General features: G+C 53.6%; 1 long non-coding RNA gene across 1 annotated transcript in view; it reads left to right on the forward strand.

The window, feature by feature from the left end:
• Positions 1–6,353, forward strand: part of LOC120927667 — a 28,402-nt gene extending 22,049 nt beyond the window's left edge. Inside the window, exon 3 of the long non-coding RNA XR_005747119.1 lies at positions 5,729–6,353. This is a non-coding gene — a long non-coding RNA (uncharacterized LOC120927667). The remainder of the gene's footprint in view (positions 1–5,728) is intronic.
• The last annotated feature ends 2,325 nt before the right edge of the window (positions 6,354–8,678 follow it).

Consider the following 8,678-nt stretch of genomic DNA (forward strand, 5'->3'; position numbering starts at 1 on the left):
TGCCACGGTTTCCCATTGTTTTAAATGGGAAGGAGCGGTATGTGAAAGGGGCCTAAGTCATTAGTGTCGCGAGAAGGAAAAAATGCTGCTGCATCAGTGTCTGTTAAAATCAAGGATGGCTGCTTTGGCCTCTGTAGTATGAGGGGCAGAATGATGGGGTGCATTTTCTTTTTGTTGTATGGAAAAAATCTTCTGCCTTTTTGGAATATATGTTATACGTACTTGCTCTGTATAACTGTTTTGCACAGCAGCCCAGCTCCTTTTCCTCTTCTGGTGCTCCTGTCTCATCTTGCCTTCCGAGTGTCCCCCTAGCAAGCTGTATGCTAGGGGTGCACTTGTGCGGGCTAGACCCAGAGCCACACTGTGTGTGTCTGTTTTTTTCTGTTGAAAAGCCTGTGGCGTGCAAAACACAACCCAAAAACTCCACCCGGTGCAGGAAAAATGTGCACACACATAGAGGTGCAACAAAAAACTGTGACAGGTGCATCGTCAAGTGGTCCTCCGAAGAGGACCCAGCTCTGATCCCCCGGGGCGTTAGGCTCCTAGCAGGGAAAAGAGTAAACTGTGGTCCATACAGCCGAAGCCATATGGACCCATCTTGGTCCAAGCAGCCGAAGCCACAAGGACCCAACATCCTCAGAGGGACTGCCGAAACAGAACCCTCCTCGGTGAGGCTCCCCCGAAGGGAGACCCCATGAGAGCCGGCGAACTTAGCCAGAAGGCCGGGTCCACCAACTCCCAAGACTTTCAGAGCGGGTCCGAGGACCTGCACCCTACTCATCACACATAAAGTGCAGTGCACCAAACAAAGTGACAAAACAGACAAACACGGGGAAAATAAAAAAAGAAAGTGGGGAGAAGGAAGATGGGAAAGTGAGGAAAAGTGACCAATGTGTTATACATTGGCCGGCCCTCCGGCCAGGAAACAAAAATTCCACTGGTCCTAGCCAAAAGGCCGGGCCCTAGCGGCAGGTGTCAAAAAGGTGTGTGTGTGTGTGGAGATCAGTGACCTGAAGGTGCCACATGGTGAGTGCCCCTCAAACACTCGTGCAATGTATGGCACCCCTGGACTGCCACTCCAGGGGCACAATCTCCACGGGCTTTTCAACGGTCCCTAGCCCCCGGTCCGGACTGGCAGCACCCTTCCCAGCCAGGAAGGTGGGAGAAGAGGTTGGGGAGAGCCCACTGACGCAGACTCCACCCACAACCCCTAACTCTCCCACCTAATCACATTCTGGAAGTACTACACGCTCCTTCCCGGTTAAAGGAGAAGCAGAGGTTCCCTCCAGAACAACTGACTGGGGCAGATACCACCAAATCCAGGCCAACGGCCAGGGACCCGGCCTCTTGGCTTAGACCTCATGCCTCTCTGTCCACATCAGAAGGCTTCCACCTCCACACCAACAGGCTTAGCGTCCGCCGACTGCCATCCCTTTCCCCCTGCCACAGGGTACCGGGGACAGTCAGCTTAGCACCACCTATTGGCAACTGATAAGAACAGATACTACACTTGATCTTAGCCAAAAGGACACAAACATAGTGGCACTCAGAGTGCCCTGCCCCTCACCACCTCGTCACTGGATTTGATTGACAGAAGCAGGGGCCAATGCAGTAAGAACGGGGAGAGAGCACTGCCAGATCAAGGTCGGTTCCAGGTAAATATTTAAGGGGGGGGCAGAGTGGGAGCTGCACCTTTAAGGTGTGTTTGTTGTGTTTTTGTTCCCCCCTAATGCTGAGAATGCATTTAGGGTAAAAAAAACCTTTAGCCCTTACAACAACTTTAACTAAGGGGTCCTGTGTGGCCCTAGGGAAGCTGAAGTGCTCTGAGGGGGGGTTAAGACAGCTATGAGATTCTTTTGGGCTTTGAAGAGGAGAGGGCAGCTCTGAGGGTTTATTTGCTCCCTCCACCCATTTACAACTGGCCTTTCAGATCTCCTCGTAGCGTCTGCCATGGAATGAAGGCACTCCCAGTGGAAGCATGTACTTGGGTTTCCTCTGAGCATGCCCCCTTCCCTCATTTTGCTCTTTTCTTCCCACTATAGGCTACCATTTGGAGGGAAGAGAGAACAGAATCCTCCCTCCAGGAGCTACTGGGACCTCCGCTTTGGTTGACATGAGTGGTAGTGCCATCAGGCAGCTGCAGAACAGCATGCTTTTGTATAGACTAGGGTTCCTGCAGAGGTTGCAAGGAATTCCTTGAGCAATGAGCAAAAGGATAAGTTCTCATTGATCTTTTTAGCTATCTGTAAGGGGGTAATTCTTCCCAATGATCACAAGTGTAAGAAACATTCTTCCCACTCACCATCACACTAAGGTGTTTAGTATGTTTTTAACCCAGGTTCCCTGAGACCGGAAAGGTTATTTCTAGAATTTTTCTTTGTTGAAATGGTTGAGAAAGGTTGGTATAGAAAGATTGGCTTCCAGGTTTTATTGCCAAAGCTTAAAGAAGCTGAGGTTGGAAGCTAATTTGTTTCTCTGCAGAAGTGAGACTGATTGTACACTCTCCAGCTTTAATAAATAAACCCTAGTGTGTATATTACAATTTTTGTTCCAGGCCTCTCCAGGAAATCTTAACCAATTCAAAAACTTGCGCTAAGTTACTAGATAAAAAAATAAAATATAAATACAAACCTGCAGCCGCTGTGCAAAGGTTCTACCACCTTAATAGTGATGGCGAAAATATCTGAAAGCGCTGGCAGCACATATTCTATACAATTCATGGTAATTGGCAGCATGTATTCTATACAATTCTTGGTATTGAAGCCATACAAAAAAATATATATATTACACAAATCTGTAAAATGCTTATATGGTAATGGAAAAAAGTTCAACGGTGCTCCAAACTTGCAAAGTGTGGGGTGCCACACTCCCCCTTCGGTGACTCACTCGGCAGAAACAATGGACCCTCAGCCATGCAGTCTGGGGTCAAAAAGGCTGTGATCTAATGATCTGGGTCCTGGGATATATAGAATGGTTGCTCAAGACTCTTGGATTGTTTATAGAGAGGATACGCCACACTCCATAGATGGGGAAAGCTTGTAGTGAAATACCGCTAGGATAAAATATAAAGCGCAATCTAGGCACCACTTACAAGATATCTGGCAAAAACAGTCATTGGTAAAAACATCTAAGTCTGCCGCTGTATGCTGTGCATTCCACAGAGGCAGAAATTGTGTCCATGGTTAACATGAATTGGAAGTGCGTTGACACATTTCGCCCCCCCCCCCCCCCCCCCCTTTAGGGAGTCATCAAAAGACGTTTGCACTCTCCAGCTTTAGTAAATCCCAGTGTGTATATTGTAATTTTTGTACCAGGCCTCTCCAGGAAACCTGGCTCAGTTTGAAGAGGTCTTGTTTGGCAGTAATGACATGTCATCTGCGGTTGGAGTTGTTGGTGTCCGTCTGGTAGGCTCTGAAGGTCAGAGAGTGGTCAGTGTGGGTTATGTGGATTTCACTCTGAGGTGGTTGGGAGTATGTGAATTCCCGGATAACGATCAGTTCTCCCATCTGGAAGCCTTGCTGGTTCAGATCGGTGCCGATCAGATCAGTGCCGGAGACATGGCAAAATTGAGTCAGGTAAATGTATATCGGAGCAACAAAATCTTTGACAGACATGGGCAATGGGGATACTTTGTGGATGTGTATTGGTTTGTGTGGTCTTGTACTTACCAAGGGTAAGCTAGCCGTTTTGTGTTAAATTACTGCTAAAGGTAAGCCCACTCCACTGTTCAGTCTTTCTCTTGTTCAGCCTGCGGGCTAAACGAGAGATCATTTGATTTCACTAAACAGCACGAATGGAGGAATTCCCATTGCTGGCTATGGCACTGGTGAGTGATGACTGCATCCAATAGGCAGAAAGTTGTTATCCTTGGTTCACCGAGTGTGTTGCTGATCTGAAACAAGCATGTAGTCCACTGTCAAACACCCATTGAGGTTTATTATTCAGTGACTCTGACTGTGATTATCATACATTTGAAAGTTTCAACAATTTTTAGAAGATGCTGACAAGGATTAGACCCCCTTTTCAAGTTTTTATTGTTGTCTGTACCCGCTAGGGAAATTTTTCCTCTTTGTCAATGAAACAGAAAGTGAGGCTCAATCCATGATTTTCCATTTGTCCTTAAAGGTGGCCCAACTGGAAGATTTACCCTCTCCTCCTTTTCTGGTAACAATTGCTCTCACTTAAGCCAACCATAGATGGTTCAAATCTTGGTGTGTTCAACAGGGACCCGCAGAGATTCTAACTATCTATATGGGCAGGCTGATTGTACCCAAGTCAATCCCATTAATCGACTTGGGTACAACAAGCATGTTGACTTTCTAGCAAATGATTATTGCCAGCGGCTACAGCTGCTAGCGTTAATCACTGTGTTCTCTTGGGTTGCATGGCCAGTGTAGACAGGCGTTTGTTGCTTTATAGCAACTTCTCTCCACAGCATTTAGAAAAGTCGCTTAAAGCAAGTCAAATGTATTTACATGGTTTTGGTCTGATGCATCTCAAATGAAGGCTGGCCATACGTTTATACAATTTTCATGTACAACTTTCCTTTAGACTTACCAAAACCATATAATATGAGGTCAAACCTAAACGCTTTCAGCATGTATGCAATCAGCCAGGCTCTTGCACTACATAGTCGAAAGGTAAATCTAAAGGAAACCAAATAAAATTTTGTATGGCCAGCTTAAAGTGGATGTAAAACCTCACATATAACCCACTGAAGTGAACAGCCTCAGATCATACACAGAGATGAAAATAATCTCCCTATGTAAGTTTTACATGTATATCTGCTGTCTTCAGCTTTATATACTGTTTAGAAAGTGCATGTCCTGTTAGAATTTTTTTCTTCCTCATTCACCTGTCCTGTGGGTGTGGATTCTTGCAATGCACTGAGAGACAGCTGATTGGAGGAAAGGCACACACCCCCTCTCCACATAGGCAGAGACTTGCAGAGCTGTGCTGTGACCAGCTCTTTGCTAATCTATTTATAGCACCCACCCTAACACAATATTCAGGCTGATTTTATCATAGTTGACAGAGAACTTGTCAATTATACTGATAACACAAGAATGGAGCAGGAGAAAGGCACAGGGACTTAGAGCTTTGAAGAGAGATAAGAAAACACTGCAGATGTGCCCATGTCAAATTTCATGAATTGGGTTTACATCCACTTTAAGCCCGTCTACATGTAAGGGGTAGCTGGCGTGGTCGCAAATCATTTAGAGGGGCTCAGACATGGCCGGCGCCACCGTAATAAAGCTCAGGCAGCATTTGGGGGTGAGGTAGTAGGGGGGTGGTAAAATGCAAATCCCCAGCCACTTGCGGAGGGTGTAATCAGAGTGGAGGGATCTGGGGGTGTAAGAGTTAGAGATGGGCTTGGCTGTGTTCGAGATCCTAGTCTCAACCCACCTGCCCCAACCCGCCAGGAAGCCCACACCGCTAATCACAGGCAGTGGGACATTTCCCAGTCCGCAGCTGCACAGACAGGGCAATGTGTTAATGCCTGTGTGCAGTGTTGGCTTCCTAGCGAGTTTGGGCAGGTGGGTTGAGACTAAGATCACGAACACGCCCAAGCCCATCTCTAAAAAGAGTGGAGGGATCTGGGGTGGGGGGGTTGGATCAGGGTGGTGATATCTAAAAGTCCACAAGGTTAGGTGGTGCAAATTACTTGCCTTGTCTGTTTAGGATTGGGGTCATAGTTACTCTGTAACCATTGTATTCAATTTTACAGATTGTCCAGAGAGGTGGGTTTCTGATCACGAACAGGAAATGGGCAGAGCTCACTACAAAGGACAGCATGCCGTTTGTTGAAAGCCAAGAAAGGTGGACAAGTCAATAGTGCTGCATTACCAGAGATAGATGCTCCCGACTGATGCCAGTAGCGGAGGGGCCGCAGATGCTCCCCGACTGATGATGCCTCCGTAGCGGGCGGGCCACTTATGCTCCCCGACTGATGATGCCTCCGTAGTGGGTGGGCCACTAAAGCTCCCTGACTGATGATGCCTCCGTAGTGGGCGGGCCACTGACGCTCCCTGATTGATGATACCTCCGTGGCGAGCCACTGACGCTCCCCGACTGATGCCTCCGTATCGGGCGGGCTGATGATGCTTCCCTAGCGGGCGGACCTCTGACGGGCGGGTTACTGACGCTCCCGGACTGATGTTGCCTCCGTAGCGGGCGGGCCACAGATGCTCCCCGACTGATGTTGCCTCCGTAGCGGGCGGGCCACTGACGCTCCCCGACTGATGCCTCCGTATCAATAGTGCTGCATTACCAGAGATAGATGCTCCCGACTGATGCCAGTAGCGGAGGGGCCGCAGACGCTCCCCGACTGATGATGCCTCCGTAGCGGGCGGGCCACTGACGCTCCCCAACTGATGATGCCTCCGTAGCGGGCGGGCCACTGACGCTCCCCGACTGATGATGCCTCCGTAGCGGGCGGGCCACTGACGCTCCCCGACTGATGATGCCTCCGTGGCGGGCCACTGACGCTCCCCGACTGATGATGCCTCCGTAGCGGGCGGGCCACTGACGCTCCCCGACTGATGATGCCTCCGTAGCGGGCGGGCCACAGATGCTCCCCGATTGATGCCTCCGTATCAATAGTGCTGCATTACCAGAGATAGATGCTCCCGACTGATGCCAGTAGCGGAGGGGCCGCAGATGCTCCCCGACTGATGCCTCCGTAGTGGGCGGGCCACTGACGCTCCTGGACTGATGCCTCCGTAGCGGGCGGGCCACTGACGCTCCTGGACTGATGCCTCCGTAGCGGGCGGGCCACTGACGCTCCTGGACTGATGCCTCCGTAGCGGGCGGGCCACTGATGCCTCCGTAGCGGGCGGGCCACTGACGCTCCTGGACTGATGCCTCTGTAGCGGGCGGGCCACTGACGCTCCTGGACTGATGCCTCCGTAGCGGGCGGGCCACTGACGCTCCTGGACTGATGCCTCCGTAGTGGGCGGGCCACTGATGCCTCCGTAGCGGGCGGGCCACTGACGCTCCTGGACTGATGCCTCCGTAGCGGGCGGGCCACTGACGCTCCTGGACTGATGCCTTCGTAGCGGGCGGGCCACTGACGCTCCTGGACTGATGCCACCGTAGCGGGCGCGCCACTGACGCTCCTGGACTGATGATGCCACCGTAGCGGGCGGGCCACTGACGCTCCTGGACTGATGATGCCTCCGTAGCGGGCGGGCCACTGACGCTCCCCGACTGATGATGCCTCCGTAGCGGGCGGGCCACTGACGCTCCCCGACTGATGATGCCTCCGTAGCGGGCGGGCCACTGACGCTCCCCGACTGATGATGCCTCCGTAGCGGGCGGGCCACTGACGCTCCCCGACTGATGATGCCTCCGTAGCGGGCGGGCCACTGACGCTCCCCGACTGATGATGCCTCCGTAGCGGGCGGGCCACTGACGCTCCCCGACTGATGATGCCTCCGTAGCGGGCGGGCCACTGACGCTCCCCGACTGATGATGCCTCCGTAGCGGGCGGGCCACTGACGCTCCCCGACTGATGATGCCTCCGTAGCGGGCGGGCCACTGACGCTCCCCGACTGATGATGCCTCCGTAGCGGGCGGGCCACTGACGCTCCCCGACTGATGATGCCTCCGTAGCGGGCGGGCCACTGACGCTCCCCGACTGATGCCTCCGTAGCGGGCGGGCCACTGACGCTCCCCGACTGATGATGCCTCCGTAGCGGGCGGGCCACTGACGCTCCCCGACTGATGATGCCTCCGTAGCGGGCGGGCCACTGACGCTCCCCGACTGATGATGCCTCCGTAGTGGGCGGGCCACAGATGCTCCCCGACTGATGTTGCCTCTGTGGCGGGCGGGCCACTGACGCTCCCCGATTGATGCCTCCGTATCAATAGTGCTGCATTACCAGAGATAGATGCTCCCGACTGATGCCAGTAGCGGAGGGGCCGCAGATGCTCCCCGACTGATACCTCCGCAGCGGGGGGGACAATGGCGCTCCCCGACTGATGATGCCTCCGTAGCGGGCGGGCCACTGACGCTCCCCGACTGATGCCTCCGTAGCGGGCGGGCCACTGACTCTCCCCGACTGATGATGCCTCCGTAGCGGGCGGGCCACTGACGCTCCCCGACTGATGCCTCCGTAGCGGGCGGGCCACTGACGCTCCCCGACTGATGCCTCCGTAGCGGGCGGGCCACTGACGCTCCCCGACTGATGCCTCCGTAGCGGGCGGGCCACTGACGCTCCCCGACTGATGCCTCCGTAGCGGGCGGGCCACTGACGCTTCCCGACTGATGATGCCTCCGTAGCGGGCGGGCCACTGACGCTCCCCGACTGATGATGCCTCCGTAGCGGGCGGGCCACTGACGCTCCCCGACTGATGATGCCTCCGTAGCGGGCGGGCCACTGACGCTCCCCGACTGATGATGCCTCCGTAGCGGGCGGGCCACTGACGCTCCCCGACGGATGATGCCTCCGTAGCGGGCGGGCCACTGACGCTCCCCGACTGATGATGCCTCCGTAGCGGGCGGGCCACTGACGCTCCCCGACTGATGATGCCTCCGTAGCGGGCGAGCCACTGACGCTCCCCGACTGATGCCTCCGTAGCGGGGCGAGCCACTGACGCTCCCCGACTGATGCCTCCATAGCGGGCGAGCCACTGACGCTCCCCAACTGATGCCTCCATAGCGGGCGAGCCACTGA

The sequence above is a fragment of the Rana temporaria genome, chromosome 2, assembly GCF_905171775.1.
Source record: "Rana temporaria chromosome 2, aRanTem1.1, whole genome shotgun sequence".
Classification (NCBI taxonomy): Eukaryota; Metazoa; Chordata; class Amphibia; order Anura; family Ranidae; genus Rana; species Rana temporaria.